This window comes from Chlorocebus sabaeus, chromosome 20 (genome assembly GCF_047675955.1).
Source record: "Chlorocebus sabaeus isolate Y175 chromosome 20, mChlSab1.0.hap1, whole genome shotgun sequence".
In the NCBI taxonomy this organism is placed as follows: domain Eukaryota; kingdom Metazoa; phylum Chordata; class Mammalia; order Primates; family Cercopithecidae; genus Chlorocebus; species Chlorocebus sabaeus.
The window spans coordinates 85,303,053-85,320,945 of NC_132923.1; the positions used below are offsets into that span (position 1 = coordinate 85,303,053).

Below are 17,893 nucleotides of genomic sequence, written 5' to 3' on the forward strand. Positions count from 1 at the left end.
GCCCGGGCTCTGGAACATAGTAGGTGCAGGATCTGGAACATAGTAGGTGCTCAGTAAAAATTAGTTGAATAAATGAACAAATTTCTGCCTGGTGGTTTTGGTGGTTTGAGAAAAGACTTCATGAAGGAAGTGACTTTTGAGGCAGATCTTAACGAATGCATGAGTGTGCATCTTTTGGGGAAGGTTAAAAACAAAAAAGAGTGCACGAGTCTGCCCAAAGGAGAAGGGGACGTGTGGACCAGATTTCAGAGTCAAAGAGCAGAGCACCAGATGACAGGAAGTAGGGTGGTGAGGTCAGGGAGGAGCAGCAAGAACTTCTTCCTTCCTCCCTGTAGACTGGTGCCTGGTGTGGTTTCTAGACCTTACAATCTTTATTCTGGTTTGGAAAACTTGACTTTATACCTATTTCTACAGCCTAAGAGTCTTCCTGTTGTGAAAAAGAGCTAAGCTTTGGGGGCTGAGTCTAAATATTTTGTTTTGGGGGCTGGAGGACCGGTGTGGCTGGTGATTTATATTTTAGGGATGCCAGTCTGATATTGGCATTGTTTACTATAAATGTCTGCTCTATTGCTCAGTTGTATGCTCTACCAGTTGTTACATGTTTTCAGTATCACCGGATGAAGATATTTTTAGGCAGGATTTTGTAATCCTTGTTTACAGTAAGGATTCATTTGAATATTTTTTAAACCTACTGCTCTTACCTTTGATAAATTTTCTTTTGCCTTTTATTTTGATTGATTGTGCATACACTGTTTCAGACATTATGGTATGCCAGGCATGGTGGCCCACACTTGTAATCCCAGGACTCAGGGAGGTCGAGGCAGGAGGATCACTTGAGTCCGGGAGTTCCAGACCAGCCTGGGCAACATAGTAGAACTCCATCTCCATGAAAAAATTAAAAATTAGCTGGGCATTGTGGTACATGCTTGTAGTCCCAGCTACCCTGAGGTTAGAGGATTGCTTGAGTCCAGGAGATAGAGGCTTCAGTGAGCTGAGATGATGCCACTGCACTCCAGCCTGTGCAACAGAGCAAGACCTTGTCTCAAAAAAATAAAAATAAAAATAAAAACCAGGCCGGGTGTGTTGGCTCACACATGTAATCTCAGCACTTTAAGAGGCCAAGGCAGGAGGACCACTTGAGCCCAGGAGTTCAAGACCAACCTGGGCAACACAGCAAGACTCTGTCTCTATAAAAAATAAAAATTAAAAAAAAACCCAAATCAAACAAAAGGAAATGATCATTTTAACAAGAAGAAAATGCATGCATAATTCTATCCATTCTGCACATAGACTGAAATTTTTTGTGTTTCTTTCCAGGACACATCTTTGGAACACCACCATTCCACCACTGAACCATACTCTTCCAGATGATTTTTTAAAATTACGATTGTAAATTTATTTTTGCAAATTAATAGGTATTCAGCATAGAAATTTGGAGTCAACATATGTATTAGGAAGAAAGTTAATATTATTATTGTATAATATACAATATTATTGTATTTCCTTCCAGTTTTGGGGATTTAATTAATCACACTACTTAGTACATAGTACTTTATCATCTTTGGTTAGTGACAATGTCACTTCTAAATTTCATTTTATTTTATGTGTATATATATATTTGAGATAGGATCTCACTCTGTCATCCAAGCTGGAGTGTAGTGGTGCGATCTTGGCTCACTGCAGCTTCAACCTCTTGGGTTCAAGGCGATCCTCCTACCTCAGACTCCCAAGTAGCTGGGACTACAGCTACAGCTGCACACCATGCCCAGCTAGTTTTTGTATTTTTAATAGAGATGGAGTTTCACCATGTTGCTCAGGCTGGTTTCAAACTCCTCAGCTCAAGTGGTCCACCTGCCTTGGCCTCCCAAAGTGCTGGGATTCACAGGTGAACCACCGTGCCCAACCTATTTGTTCATTTTTTTCTCTTTCATTCCCTTTCTCTTCCCCACTTAGATAACTAAGTTTTATTTAAAGTGTCTCTTATTTTAATTTGTATCTGTTCCTACGAAAAGTGAATTTTTGTTTTGTATTAACAGATTTTTAATTTCTGCAAATAGCATAACGTTTTAACCTCATTTTGTTTCTTCATATTTGTCACTGAGCACTGTTTTAAAATGCATTCATCTTGCTGTGTATGCATCTAATCCATTGCTTTTGATTGTTGCATAATATTTTACAATACAACATCTACCACACTGTAGCTATCTCCTCTCCATACGATAACCAGGTTGTCTTTGAATCCCCACCACCATAAATAGCACACAATAAATATTTTAATGCAGAACCCCTATGTGCCTGCATAAGAATTTCTCTGGGATATATCCCAGGAGTCTAACTGCAAGCTCATAGAGTGTATGAGTTCTGAATTTGCATACTTCATGTCAGATTGTGCTCCACAATGGCTGTACCAGTCCATACTCCCACCAGAGTTCCAGCATCCCCACAACTCCCCCAGCTGGCGTTATCAAGCATTCTAATTTCTGTAGCTTAGTAGATGTAAAAGGATAGAACGTTGCTGATTTAATTAGCATTTCTGTGGTACTTTGGGCATCTCTTCATATGCCTTTTGATTTTTGGAATTCCTCTCTGTTTATATTTTTTTTCTGCCTTTTTTTGGTGATAATGTTCATGCCAACTATTTGTATGTTTTGCTTTTATTTTTTCCTAAGGATTGCTGCCCTCTTATTTATTTGCCAGAGTTATGTGTGTTGCATATTTCGAACATATTCTTCCATTCTCTTATCTAGTTATGTTGTGCCTTTTTTTTTTTTTTTTTTTTTTTGAGACACAGTCTTGCTCTGTCACCCAGGCTGGAATGCAGTGGTGTGATCTCAGCTCACTGCAAGCTCTGCCTCGCGGGTTCACACCATTCTCCTGCCTCAGCCTCCCTAGTAGCTGGAACTACAGGTGCCTGCCACCATGACCGGCTAATTTTTTGTATTTTTAGTAGAGACAGGGTTTCACCGTGTTGGCCAGGATGGTCTCCAACTCCAGACCTCATGATCTGCCCGCCTCGGCCTCCCCAAGTGCTGGGATTACAGGCGTGAGCCACTGCGCCTGGCCACGTTGTCTCTTATCTAGTTATTTTGTTCAACAATGTTCTTTGTTGAACAGAAATTCTTAATCTTAATGTCTTTATATTCATCAATATTTTTGTCTTACAGACCTGATGTGGTGGCTCCCACCTGTAATCCTAGCACTTTTGGAGGCCAAGGCGGGCAGATCGCTTGAGCTTAGGAGTTTGAGACCAACCTGGGCAACACGGCAAAACCCCATAAACACAAAAAATTAGCCGAGCATGATGGCTTATACCTGTAGTCCCAGCTACTTGGGGGGCTGAGGTGGGAGGATCGCTTGAGCCCAGGAGGTAGAGGCTGCAGTGAGCTGAGATTGCACCACTGCACTCCAGTCTGGGTGACAAAGTGAGACCCTGTCTCAAAAAATATTGTCTTACAGTTTGTGCATTTGAAGTTTTGCCTTTCCTTTTCAGTCACAAACTATAATTATCTCATATTTTTCTTTGTTAGCTTTTCAAATTTATTATGTTTTTAACCCTCCTAGAGTCTACTCTTTTGGATGTAGAATTGTTGACATATGGTACTTATACTATTCAAGCCTTGATATATCAGTTTCTGAGACAGGGATGTTGAAGTCTTCAACTAGAATTATGCATCTCTCGATCTTTCTCTGCAGTTGTTTTGTGTGTATGTGTTTGTGTGTGTGTAGCTGGAGTGCAGTGGCATGATCATGGCTCACTGTGGCCTCAAACTCCCAGGATCAAGCGATCCTTCCACCTCAGCCTCCTGAGTAGCTAGGACTACAGAATAGTGCCACCATGCGGGTTAATTTTTATTTTTATTTTTATAGAAATGTGGTCTTGCTGTGGTGCTTGTCTTGAACTCATGGCCTTAAGTTATCCTCTCACCTTGGCCTCCCAAAGCACTGGGATTATAGGTGTGAGCCACTGCACCTCGCTCAGTTCTGTATGTTTTTTATTTTTTGAAACAGCTGGGAATGTAGCTGGGACTATAAGTATATGCCACCAAGCCTGGACAAATTTTTTTTTTTTCTTTGTACTTTTAGTAGGGATAGGGCTTCACCATGTTTGTCCAGGCTGAGTTCTGTATATTTTAAGACTGTGTGATTAGGTGCATCTATGTGTTTTGCCTGTTGTATCTATGTATTTGTCTGTTGTTCCTTTTAAGAAAAAATAATGACTTTTCATCTCATGTTTTGAAACTAAAATTCCTCTTTGACAGATACCAAGATCGCAACCCAGTTCACATTTGCCTGGTTTATCTTTCATTTTATTTTTAATCTATCTCTTTAAATATGCCTCTGAGTTGGACGTGGTGGCTCACGCCTGTCATCCCAGCACATTGGGAGGCCAAGGTGGGCAGATCACTTGAGGTCAGGAGTTTGAGACAAGCCTGGCCAACATGGCGAAACCCTGTCTCTACTAAAAATACAAAATTAGCTGGGAGTGGTGGTGGGCACCTGTAATCCCAGCTACTTGGGAGGCTGAGGCAGGAGAATTGCTTGAGCCTGATAGGTGGATGTTGCAGTGAGCCGAGATCAGGCCACTGCACTCCAGCCTTGGTGACAGAGTGAAACTCCATCTCAAAAAAAAAAAAAAAAAAAAAAAAGTATGTCTCTTAAAGTTAGTTTACTGTTGGATATAATTTTTAAAAATCCAATTGGTGAGATTTACTTTTTTACATTTAATGTTATTATTATATACTAAGATTTAGTTCTATCCTCCATTTACTCTACATTCTTTTTTATTTTTAATCTCCATTTCTGCTTTCCATTAAATAGGCTGAATTATCTTCTGCTGGTTTAAAATTTATACGTAATTATTTTTTCTTATGGTGGTAGCTCTTAAATTCAGACTTACACCGATGGGCTTAAGAGAGCTTCTCTCTCTCAACAGTTTGAATGAAAGCCCACACAGAAGTTCCAAGCTTGATTCTCAAAGAGTCAAGTGTTACGTGTTCACGTTGATAGAATCAATGTTGCTGAAGCAAGGAGTATTTGATCTTCAAAGGAAACACAGAGTGCCAGTCTCAAAAGAAGGGGAAATGGAGGCTAAGAGATTGTAAAACGGTATATGTCCACATCGTTCTTTTTTTTCTTCAGAGATGTGGTCTTACTATGTTGCCCAGGCTGGACTCAAACTTTCGAACTGTCAAACTCCTGGCTCAAGTAATCTTTCTGCCTCAACCTCCCAAGTAGCTGGGATTACAGGTGTGTGCCACCACAGCTAGCTTCACGTCTTCTCTCATATGAAATAAACTCCTTTGAGCCTCAGTTTCTTCATCTGTGAAATGGCAATAACACCTATCTCCAACGGGTGATATGAAGAGCAAAGTGGGTAACAGATATGAATGCTCCTTGTGAATCATCAAGTGCTATGCAAAGTTTAGTCATTATTCTCACTCTTGCATTCATCACATGATATTACTGACATTTGTTTAGGTGTTGGTATTTATCTATAATGCTGCAAGGGAAGTATTGTCCTAGCCAGCATTCTCCCTAAAGTATGCTGATGCACGTAGGATTGATTTTCATTTATTGAGAATAATGAATAGGCAAGAAGTCAGCACTATGTTTGACCTAGGAGTCAGTTTCCATCCAAAGACGTCTACAGTCCTGAGGCAGCATAACTTACTAGTAGACTGGCCAGACTGCAACACAGCTGAAAGCTTGGCTCCAGTGTCTTCTCTGCTTTGAGTTAGATATGTGACTTTCGTCAGGTCACTTAAACTCTCTGAGCCTCAAAGTTGAGGCTGGGCGCAGTGGCTCACGCCTGTAATCCCAGCACTTTGGGAGGCAGAGACGGGCAGATCACGAGGTCAGGAGATCGAGACCATCCTGGCTAACACGGTGAAACTCCATCTCTACTAAAAATACAAAAAATTTGCCAAGCGTGGTAGTGGGCACCTGTAGTTCCAGCTACCCGGGAGGCTGAGGCAGGAGAATCGATTGAACCTGGGAGGCGGAGGTTGCAGTGAGCTGAGATTGTGCCACTGCACTCCAGCCTGGGGACCACAGTGAGACTCAGTCTCAAAAAAACAAAACAAAACAAAACAAAACAAAACAAAAACCTCTCTGAGCCATCATAGTCCTTGCCTGAAAAATGGAGGTTGTAAGAAGACCTGCCTCTTAGAGTTGTGGTAGGATTAACAAGATTATATGTAAAAGACCTTGGCCTAGGAGAAGATCTCAAGTTTATCAGACACAAATTCAAATCTCTTTATTGAGCATTTACTAATTTCCATTCTGATGCATTATGACTAGTTTAAATGCAGGTTCTTTCTCATCTCTGAGGTACATGAAATAGACCTGTTTCCTTGGAAAAACTATTATTTCTCACCAGGCCTTATGTTTTCAGTATTTGGACCAGGAATCCTTGCCCCAGGATTACAGTCTCACAAGAAAAATCCTGTTTCCTATAGGCAATTGGAGTTGATAATTCTGCTTCTTTTCACACATGAAGGATTTCGTTTCCGACTAAACTGAAAGATAGTGTGTATCTGCTCTGTTTACTGAAATAGGTTCTCCCTCTAGGTGATTGTGCGTAAACCTACAATAGTCCCATGAATTAGGCTCTGATATCCCCATTTTACTGATAAGGAAATGGAAGTTCACATAAATCAAGTGACAAAATCAAGCTGATCATGAAAAGGGAGGTGGGCTTTGGAGTCAGACAGACCTGAGTTAGGATTCCAGCACTGCATTTACTAGATTTTGAACTTTGGTCCAGTGACCTACTTTCTTAAGTTTCAGTGTCCTCATCTGTAAAGTGGGAATTATAATAACATATACCTTACATGCATGTTGTGAGGCTGGATTGAGAGAGTATACGTAAAGTAGAGTGCCTGGCACATGGTAATTACTCCATAAATTCTTGACACTTGATAATTATACTGGGAGCCCAGAGCCCATAGAACCTACCTATAGAGTGCTGCCTTATAGGAAACTTCAATTATCATCAAGCTGTTTTAGAACTTTTCGCTGGCCATTCAAATGGTTGCCCTTAAAAATCCTTAGGCTGTGATTCAAGATTAAAGTCCCAGGAAGGAAATGAGGGCAACAAGATATGTACAGTGAAAGGAGACCTTGAGTGGGAGTCTAGAGATCTGGGATGTAATGATGACTCTTATTTAGTGTGTGTGGGACCTTAGGCATAGCACTTTACCTTCCCAGCCTCAGTTTTATTATTTGTTAAATGGAAACTATTCTTTACCTCACTGGAGGTATAAATGCAGAGGGATAAAAATGCTCTTTTTGCAATTTTAGAAAGGCTGCATGTGCCAGGTGCAGTGGTTTAAGCCTGTAATCCCAGCACTTTGGGAGGCCAAGGTGGATGGACTGCTTTGAGCCCAGGAGTTCAAGACCAGCTTGGGCAACATGGTGAAACCCCATCTCTACTAAAAATTCAAAAACTAGCTGGCCTGGTGGCACATGCCTGTAGTCCCAGATACTCAAGAGGCTGAGGTGGGAAGATGTCTTGAGCCTGGGAGATGGAGGTTGCAGTGACCTGAGATTGTGCCACTGCATTTCAGCCTGGGTGACAGAGTCAGATCCTGTCTAAAAAAAAAAAAAAAATTCTGTGTAAATGTGAGTGGTTTCAATTTGTGTTTACTATTCTCCCCAGAGGGAGAGTAAACTGGACTCAACCATAACCTGAGACCTTCCTCCCAGAGAGCAGCTACTGGGAAGACCTTCCTCCCAGAGAGCCCAGCCTAAGTGAGGCCTGGTTAACTATTTGTTGCTTCTGCTGCAACAACTTGTGCTCAAATATCAGTCACCAAGCCTGCTGCATCCTTATCCTTGCAGAAAGACAGCACTGTGCTGACCGTCCCCACCCACACCCTTCTCTAACACAGCTCTCAGGACTAGGACTGGGAAGATGACCCAAAGTCAAGTAACCCATGGGCTTGCCAGTGACCTACAAATGTGTCTTGGCTCCTAAAATAGGAATTGGACAAATCAATATTTCTCTCTCAGGAATTTGAATCAGGCAGCATGAGGTGATTGAGGCAATTAGCAGCAATAAAAACTATGACTAACAGGATGTAAAGAGAGAGGCCATGAGGTTGAGTAGGGGTATGTGTGGGAGGAGGAGTGTGGATGATGACAAGCCAAAGTGATAAAGAAGCAGAAATTGTGAATGAACAGATCTATAAAGTAGAAAAGATAATATATGGATAGACAACAGATATTTCTAGAGTTCCTTCTATGAGCTGGAAACTGTGTTTGTCTCTGAACATAATGAAAGTGACTAAGATATAGCCTCTGCCTTCATAGCACTTAATTTTAGTGGGGAAGAGAGACAAACAAGCAAACAAACAAATAAATAATTATAATTTTTTTTTTGAGACACAGTCTCACTTTGTTGGCCGGGCTGGAGTGCAATAGCATGATCTCAGCTCACTGCAACCTCTGCCTCTCAGGTTCAAGCAATTCTCCTGCCTCAGCCTCCTGAGTAGCTGGGATTGCAGGTACGTGCCACCATGCCTGGGTAATTTTTTTTGGTATTTTTTTTTTGAGATGGAGTCTCATTCTGTTGCCTACACTGGAGTGTAGTGGCACTCTCGGCTCACTGCAGCTTCTGCCTCCCAGGTTCAAGCAATTCTCCTGCCTCAGCCTTCCAAGTAGCTGGGATTATAGACGCCCACCACCACACCTGGCTAATTTTTGTATTTTTTAGTAGAGACAGGGTTTCACCATGTTGGGCAGGCTAGTCTGGAATTCCTGGCCTCAAGTGATTTGCCCACCTCGACCTCCCAAAGTGCTGGATTACAGGTGTGAGCCACCACACCTGGCCAACAAATTTTTTTTTTTTTTTTTTTTTTTTTTTTGAGACAGTCTTGTTCTGTCACCAGACTGGAGTGCAGTGGTGCTATCTTGGCTCACTGCAACCTCCGCCTCCCGGGTTCAAGCGATTCTCCTGCCTCAGCCTCCTGAATAGCTGGGACTACAGGCATGCACCACCACGCCCAGCTAATTTTTTTTTTTTTTTTAAGTAGAGAAGGGGTTTCACAATGTTGGCCAGGATGGTCTTACTCTCTTCACCTCGTGATTCGCCCACCTCAGCCTCCTAAAGTGGGATTATAGGCACTTTAATCGGCTAACACATTGTTTTAAGGCTAAGAGGAAAACAAATATGGGGCCAAGATGGAACATAACAGAGAGGGACCTCCTTAAGAAATAGCATGATTCTAATTAATGGTGTCCAGCTTTAAAAAAAAAAATTTTTTTTTAAATAATAATTTTAAAAAGCAATGGGAGGGAGAGTCTCTCTGGACAGAAAATTAAAATGAGACCTGAAGAATGAGAAGGATCCAGCTGTGTGAAGATCAGAGAAAAGAATATTTGATGTTTCTCAGAATAGGGGATTTAAAAGAAAAAAAGAAGAATACTTGAGATAGAAGATGTTTAAAGCCTGCTGGCAGGAAAGAGTTTATCATGTTCAAGGAAGATGATGAGGGTTGGGGGGTGAAAGCCATGTGGATGGAGCAAAGGAAAAGAAAGGGAAGCATGAGATGAGTTTGGAGTTGTAGGAAGACGACATGTCACACAGGCCTCTGCAGGCCTTGATAAGGAGTTGGGAATTTAGTTCCAGTGTAGTGAGAAGTCATCAAATATTTGATGCTAGGTAGTGACATTATCTAGCATAGTGTGGCAGATAAGCTTGAAGGCTAAGAAGTCAACCTGGGTTCAAACCTAAGTTCTACCATTTACTGGCTGTGTGCCCAAGCCCGTGTGACCTGGGCCAAATTTCTTAATCTCTCTGTGCCCTAGTTTCCTTATCTGTAAAATTGAAGTAGATTTGGGTTTTGCTTCATGGAGTTGTTGTATAGATATACATAAAACAGTTCCTGGCACATAATAGATGCTAACAAATGTAAGCTCGTATTATTATTTTGTTTTTAGAAAGGTCATTGTAGCTGGTGTATGGAGAATGAATGTGGGGGTATAAAAGGAAGAGGGTAAAGAAAAGGTGAGGGGAGGCCAGTTATGAGGCTTATGAGTAGCCTGGGTAAGAGATGATGAGTGAAGTGATGGTGGTAGACACAGAGAGAAATTGACTAATTTGACACAATTTTGGAGGTAAAATTTTCATATTTTGCAGATGGATTAGACATGGGAGTTGAGGTACATGGAAGAATCAAGAATAACTTCTAGGTTTCTGGCTAGATTAACCAGGGGGATGGAAGGGACATTTGCAGATATTAGGAGCCAAGGCGAAGTAGGTTTGGCAGGGAAATTAGGAGTTCTATTTTAGACATGTTAAACCTGAGATGTCTTAAGACATCCAAGTGGACGTCTATTAGCCAGTGGGTTATACATTTTGGAGACCAGAAGAGAGGTCTGGGATAAAGATATAAATTTGGAAGTCATTAGCATGATCAGCATTTGAAGACACAGAAATAGTTGAGATCATCTAGGAAGAGAGTCTGCAGAAAGAAGTGAAGAGAGCTAAGAAGAGTCTGGAGGATTTTAGGGTGGTGGAATAGACAAGGAGAGTGAGGAAAGACCTGAGAAGAGAGAGTAAACCAGAAGAATGTGGTATCACAAAAACCAAGAGAGGAGAGGGTTTCAAGAAAATTGGAGCGGTCAATTGAGTGGACAGGTCAAATAAGACTAAGGAAAATATTGGTCACTGATGATCTTGGCAGGAGTAGGGTCAGTGAAGTGGGTGGTCTAAGTAAGAATTAAATAAGTTGAAGAATGAATTAGAGGTGTGCTTGCTTTGACAGCATAATACAAAAACATGGAACAATACAGAGAAAATTGGCTTGACTCCTACACAAGGACGACACATCTGTGAAGCATTCTATATGCTTTTTGTATGGATTTTAATTTTGTGACAATGTTTACCTTTACATATTTAAAAACAGAATTAAATGAACAAGAATGGAAGGGATCCTAAAACTGAATATAAACAGAAACAAGTGAACCCAACTATATTTAAATAAATAATATAATCACCCTGAAGGAAAAAAAAAAAATAATCCAAATACTTTTGAACCTAGTACATGAATAAACACCTTTTGTCAAAAAACAAAACAAAACTGCAAACAAATCTTGAACCGTTTAGTAGACTGTTTTATTAGCAGAATGGATGTAGTGATTCTATTCTGTGTATATCTTATTTATTTATTTGTTTGTTTTTGAGATGGGGTTGTGCTCTGTTACCTGGGCTGGAGTGCAGTGGTGCGATCTTGGCTCGCTGCAACCTCTGCCTCCCGGGTTCAAGCGATTCTCCTGCCTCAGCCTCCCTAGTAACTGGGATTACAGGCATGCACCACCATGCCCGGCTAATTTTTGTATTTTTTAGTAGAGATGGGGTTTCACCACGTTGGCCAGGTGGTCTTGAACTCCTGACCTCAAGCAATTTGCCAGCCTTGGCCTCCCAAAGTGCTGGGATTACAGGCATGAGCCACTATGCCCCGCCTATATCATAATTTTAAACAAATGAATAAAGACATTGATGTTGTTGAGAGCCAGAGTTCTTACTGTGGGAAAAGGGAGATGCAAATAAGGAATAGGAGAAAGAATCTTGTGGTATTATATTGGAATTAAAGTATCAGTAACGAATTCTTTTTTTTTTTTTTTTGAGACGGAGTCTCGCTCTGTCGCCCAGGCTGGAGTGCAGTGGCCGGATCTCAGCTCACTGCAAGCTCCGCCTCCCGGGTTTATGCCATTCTCCTGCCTCAGCCTCCCTAGTAGCTGGGACTACAGGTGCCCGCCACCTCACCCGGCTAGTTTTTTGTATTTTTTAGTAGAGACGGGGTTTCACCGTGTTAGCCAGGATGGTCTCGATCTCCTGACCTCATGATCCGCCCCTCTCAGCCTCCCAAAGTGCTGGGATTACAGGCTTGAGCCACTGCGCCTGGCCCAGTAACGAATTCTTAATTTAAAATGGCTGAACAGGGCTGGTCGCAGTGGCTCAAGCTTGTAATCCCAGCACTTTGGGAGGCCAAGGTAGGAGGATCACTTGAGGCCAGGAGATCAAGACCAGCCTGGATAACATAGTGAGACCCCCTCTCTATAAAGAATTTAAAAATACTAGCTGAGCGTAGTGGCCTGTAGTCCTAGCCTATTCCAGAGGCTGAGGCGTAAGGATCACTTGAGCCCAGGAGTTCAAATCTACAGTGAGCTATGATAGCATCACTGCACTCCAGCCTGGGCAACAGAGTGAGACCCTGTCTCTGTTAAAAATAGTTATAATAATAATTAAACAAAATTAGTTTGCTATTTTTCCCCTTTGGCTCTGTTTACCAAAATGGCCTAGAAGCAATTACATTCCAGTAGGAATGAGCACATCTGATGCCCAGATCTTTGTTTCTAAATACCATTCCCCACTAAAGAGTAGCTCTTTGGAGAAATGGCTGATTTTCAGACTAGGCAGTGAAAGTAGAAGATAAGCCTGGAACATCTTATTATACCAGAAAGCAAGGAGGTGTTAAAAAAAAAAATGATGAAGACATGTCAAAAGGACACAGGAGCTGGTTTGAAGAGGCTTTCATTGGCCAAACCTGGGACAAGTTGAACATTTAAAAAATAATAAGGGTAATGGTTTATAACTCATTAAATAAAGTAAGAATACATTAGTTTATACTCATGATAATAATTAGAGAGAAGGAAACATTCTTGCTTACAGTAGAATGCCAACTAAAAAATGTAGATAGAATGATAGAAGTAGAAAATCACCAGTTTGCAACTATCACAGTAATTGATTAAGACAAAAATTATCAATGAATGTTGAAACCACTGGGCAAAAGTTTGAAGAGGAACAGGATATTTACATAGTTTCAAAGTCCCTCTCTACAGATTACCATTACTTACACAGGAAAAAACACTCTACAGTGAAGAAATCTGATCACCTTAATCCGCTGATCAAAGTGAACACCGTCAATAATGGGACCAAGTGACACCATATTTCTCCCCATGTGATGCACTGAGAGGTACACAGTATCACATCACTAGTATTTCTGCCTGGAAAAAAATGTAAAGCCCTTCACGAGAAAACACGAGTCAAAGCCAAACGGGGAGACACTACAGAACACCTGGCCAGTACTCTTTAAAGATGTGAGTATCTTGAATAATAGTGAAAGACTGGGGAACTATTCTAGATTAAAGGAGACTTAAGAGTTATAACAGGCTGGGTATGATGGCTCACATCTGAAATTCCAGCACTTTGGGAAGCAGAGACAGGAGGATCGCTTTGAGGCTAGGAATTACAGACCAGTCTGGGCAACATAATGAGACCCCGTCTCTACAAAAATAATTTTTAAAAAAATTAGCCGGGCATAGTGGTGCATGCCTGTGGTACTAGTTAGCTAGTCTGGAAGCAGGGGTGGGAGGATCGCTTGAGCCCAGGAATTCAAGGTTGTAAGTGAGCTGTGATTGAACCACTGCCCTCCAGCCTGGGTGGCAGAGTGCGATCCTGTTTCTAAAAAATAATAATTATAAAAAAAAAAAAACTTTAAAAAAGGGATGACAGTTAAGTATAATGCATTACCTGGATCAGGCGCTGGATCAGAACCTGGGTCGGGGAAATTACTGCTGTATAGGACATTATCAGGCCAATTAGTGAAAGTTGAATATGGACTGTATATAAGCACTATGTCAATTTAAAATTTCTGGATTTGATCTTTGTACTGAGTGGGTGTGTAGGTATATAAGAGAATGTCCTGGTTCTCAGAAAATACACACTGAAATATTTAATACTGCAATTCAAATGGCTCAGGAAAAAATATACATATCCATGTATATGCATGTAGGCATACGCCCACACATGAGAACTTCTGGGGCATCTGGGAATTCTTTGTAATATTTCTGCAGCTCTTCTGCAAGTGTGAGATTATTTCAAAGTAAAAAGTTAAAAAATAAAGTGTAAGGCCGGGCACGGTGGTTCATGCCTGTAATTCCAGCACTTTGGGAGACAAGGGCGGCGGGGGGTTAACATTTGAGGTCAGGAGTTCGAGACCAGCCTGGTCAACATGGTGAAACCCTGTCTCTACTAAAAATACAAAAATTAGCCGGGCTTGGTGGTGACCTCCTGTAGTCCCAGTTACTTGGGAGGCTGAGGCAGGAGAATCACTTGAACCCATAGGCAGAGGCTGAAATGAGCCAAGATCAGCCTGATACACTCCAGCCTGGGTGACAGAGTGAGATTATTATTTTATTTTTTAAAAATAAATAAAAAGTAATGATAATACAGCATGGATGAAGAAATAGAAACAGTATGGAGATAACTCTTTAGAAAATTTGGCTGTGAATGGGAGCAGAGAAATGGAGCCAGAAATAGAGTCAGGGTCATAAAATAGCTCTTTAAAGATAGAAGAAACTAGGTTTGTTCACTGATCAGAGAACCAAGATGGGCTTCAGTCTTTCCCTTTCGAGACGAGGGACTTAGATCAGACATCCTGTAAGGGCCTTTCCACCTCAGGACCTTTGTGACTCTGACTCTCCTACCCTCTCCTAGACGCCAAGAGCACTTCTGAAAACACGTTTTATTCCTTAAACTGCAACCAGGAAAAGACATTTGGGCCACGACCACTTGAGGGCAGTAGAAAATGATGCTGCAGGCGATCATGGTGGTTTTATTGTTTCGGCTGCTGGAACAAAACAAAGGCCTTCACATGATTTTCTCTCAAATGTCTTAGGGCAAATAAAGGTTCTGTGAACACACCACTTTTTCCAAATGTTTTAAGCAAGAAAAGCCCAACAAGTCATAACAGGGGGTTGAGGAGAGGAGTAAGAGGGTGAGAGGGTCTCACATCTTGAAAAAAGCTGGCACATATTGTAAGGTGAATAAAGAATAACTGATAACAGAAAAATTAGAGCCTGTCAGAATTGAAAGGGATCCTAGAGGAGGATGAATACAGCCCCTTCGTTTTATAGGCAGGACCCTGGGTCCAGAGGAGGGAAGGGGCTTGCCCAAAGCCACAATGACATGGTAGAGAAATTAATGGTTTTAATACTCATCTGGTTAGCCTGTGAAGACAGAGATTCTGATATTTTCAAATGACATAATAAACATCACTTGCAAAAAGCTTGGCCCCATCATTGGTATTGGTACTGAGTTCTGAAAACACTGTGACATCACAGTCGTGACGCTGTCTCTCTTGTGGCTTCCTCTCCCTGGGAGGATCTGACTGTTCACCTTTAATTCTTATCCACTTCCCAACAGGTCTGAATGCCCTGGACAGCATAGTTCTGATCCTATCCGACCTATTTCTCACCCCTTTCTCAGAGGAGCTTCAGATTGCTGAGGGATCTTAGACTTTCCTACCAACATTAGGGGATGAAGTTGAAAGCCATTTGGAAAAAAAAAAAAAAAAAATGAATGAGCATGTGACAGAACATTATTTAGAAAGAACCAACATTATCATTGCCATAGAGGGGAGATGATCTTAAAAGGACAATCAGAAAATCCAAAGCATAAAACTTCCCTAATATGACTTAGGGACATGATGGAGAATAAAATTACTAGACTGTTCAAAATTAAAAAACCAGTATGACTTCATAACATGACAAACAACTGGGATCAACTTTTTTTTTTTTTTGAGATGGAGTGTCCCTCTATCACCCAGGCAGGAGTGCAGTGGCACAATCTCAGCTCACTACAACTTCTTCCTCCAGGGTTCAAGCGATTCTTGTGCCTCAGCCTCCCGAGTAGCTGGGACTACAGCATGTGCCACCACTCCCCACTAATTTTTATATTTTTAGTAGAGATGGAGTTTCACCATGTTGGTCAGGCTAGTCTCAAACTCCTGACCTCATGATCTACCTGCCTCGGCCTCCCAAAGTGCTGGGATCACAAGCGTGAGCCACCGCTCCCAAATGAGATCAATTATTTAGAATAATAACCTCTAACCCCTAACCTCACTATTATCTATTCCTCTGCTAAAAAAAAAAAAAAAAAAATTTAAAAATTTAAAAATTAAAAAAAATAAAAAATAAAAAGGAAGGAAGGAAGGAAGAAAGAGAGAGAAAGAAAGAAAGAAAGAAAGAAAGAAAGAAAGAAAGAAAGAAAGAAAGAAAGAAAGAAAGAAAGAAAGAAAATGCCCAGGCATTAGCCTGACATTCAAAATCCCTTGCCTGTTCCAGATAATTTTCTAGTCTCATGTCCTGCCATAGTTCCCACCCTGCACTCCAAGCTCTGTTTTCTGAGCACTCACTGCAATGGTATAACTGTGGACATTTATTCAGGCCATGTTCTGCATTTGCTCCATCTTGAGGCTTGATTCAAACGCCACCTGCTTTGGAGGCTTTCCTTGATCTGACCCTCATGTTTACTCACAGCTTCCTTTTGGCTCCCACAGTCATTTCATGTACTTCCTCTTTTTTCTTTTTCTTTTTCTTTTTTTCTTGAGACAGAGTCTCGCTCTGTTGCCCAGGCTGGAGTGCAGTGGTGTGATATCCACTCACCGCAACCTCCAGAGTAGCTGGGACTACAGGCATGCACCACCATGACGAGCTAATTTTTTGTAATTTTTTTAGTAGAGCTGGGGTTTCACCATGTTGCCAGGCTGGTCTCGAACTCCTGAGCTCAGGCAATCCGTCCACCTCAGCCTTCCAAAGTACTAGGATTACAGGCGTAAGCCACTGCACCCGGCAGCATGTACTTCTCTTTAATGTTTATTTCATTCTGTCTTGTCTTTCCCATCACAGAGTGAGCACTTAGAGGGCATGAACTGGGTCTTAATACTATGATTTTTTTTGGAGGTTGCTTCCAGTGATTAATAATCTACCAATAATCTTACTTATCTTTCTAACTCTCCTGTTTTTTCAGCTCACTCCTTCCAATGCCCTGACTCCAACACTTCTCTGATCCCTCCCTGGGCCTTACAATCCAGTGATCCTAATGTCTCTTCACCATTCCTCACCTATCTTGTGTCCTCACTTCCCTTTTTACCTATCTAAACTCCAAGGTCCGATGTTAAAATCACTCCCTTGATAGGTCCTCTTTTCTCTTGCCTCCTCTTGCATTCTCATTTTGCTTCACAAGATCCCTACCCTGAACAATCTAACTCTACCTACTCTCTGCCTTTGGGAAAAGGGATGAAGAAAAACCCACAACTGTGTCAACTGGACTCTTAAAATTCATCGCCACTGACCTCAAGTGGGCTTTTAGTGCTACCTGGGAATCATACTATATTTTCAAGTGCATCCACTTTTCCTAAATGCTTATTTCATAACTTTTTTCAAGCTTTTCATATCCTCTCCTTTTTCCTCCTTCTCAGCAGATAACCCAACCACCTGCATCCATGCCCACATACTCAGCCCTCTTCAGTATTCTCAAAGCCAGTTCTTTCCCCTGCACTCCAACAATTCCCTCTCTTGCTTGTATCATCAGTGTTTCCTCTTCTACCAGATCATTCCATTCACTTTTTAAAAAATGCTGCGTTGTTGCTCACCTTAAGAAAAAGTGAGCAATACCACCTCTCGCCACACTACTAACACCCTGCCCCAAGCCATTATCATATCTGCATTATTGCAATAATCTTATATATGTTTTACCAATTTCTGCCCTTGTTTATCTACAGTTTATTATCCCACAACAGTCCAAATAATATTTTTTCTTTAAATGTTTTTATTCTTTTTTTTTTTTTTTAGACAGAGTCTCGCTCTGTCACCAGGCTAGAGTGCAGTGGCGTGATCTTGGCTTACTGCAACCTCTGCCTCCCGGGTTCAAGTGATTCTCCTGCCTCAGCCTCCCGAGTAGCTGGGATTCCAGGCATTTTGATATTTTTAGTAGAGGCAGGGTTTCACCATGTTGGCCAGGCTGGTCTCAAACTGACCTCAAGTGATTCACCTGCTTTGGCCTCCCAAAGTGCTGGGATTACAGGTGTGAGCCACTGCACCAGGC

General features: G+C 41.5%; 1 non-coding gene across 1 annotated transcript; it reads left to right on the forward strand.

The window, feature by feature from the left end:
- The first annotated feature begins 10,753 nt into the window (after nt 1-10,753).
- LOC119626313 (U6 spliceosomal RNA) lies at nt 10,754-10,856 on the forward strand. Its single transcript, XR_005242509.1, has one exon. It is a non-coding gene; the product is annotated as a U6 spliceosomal RNA (small nuclear RNA).
- Nucleotides 10,857-17,893: the final 7,037 nt, after the last annotated feature.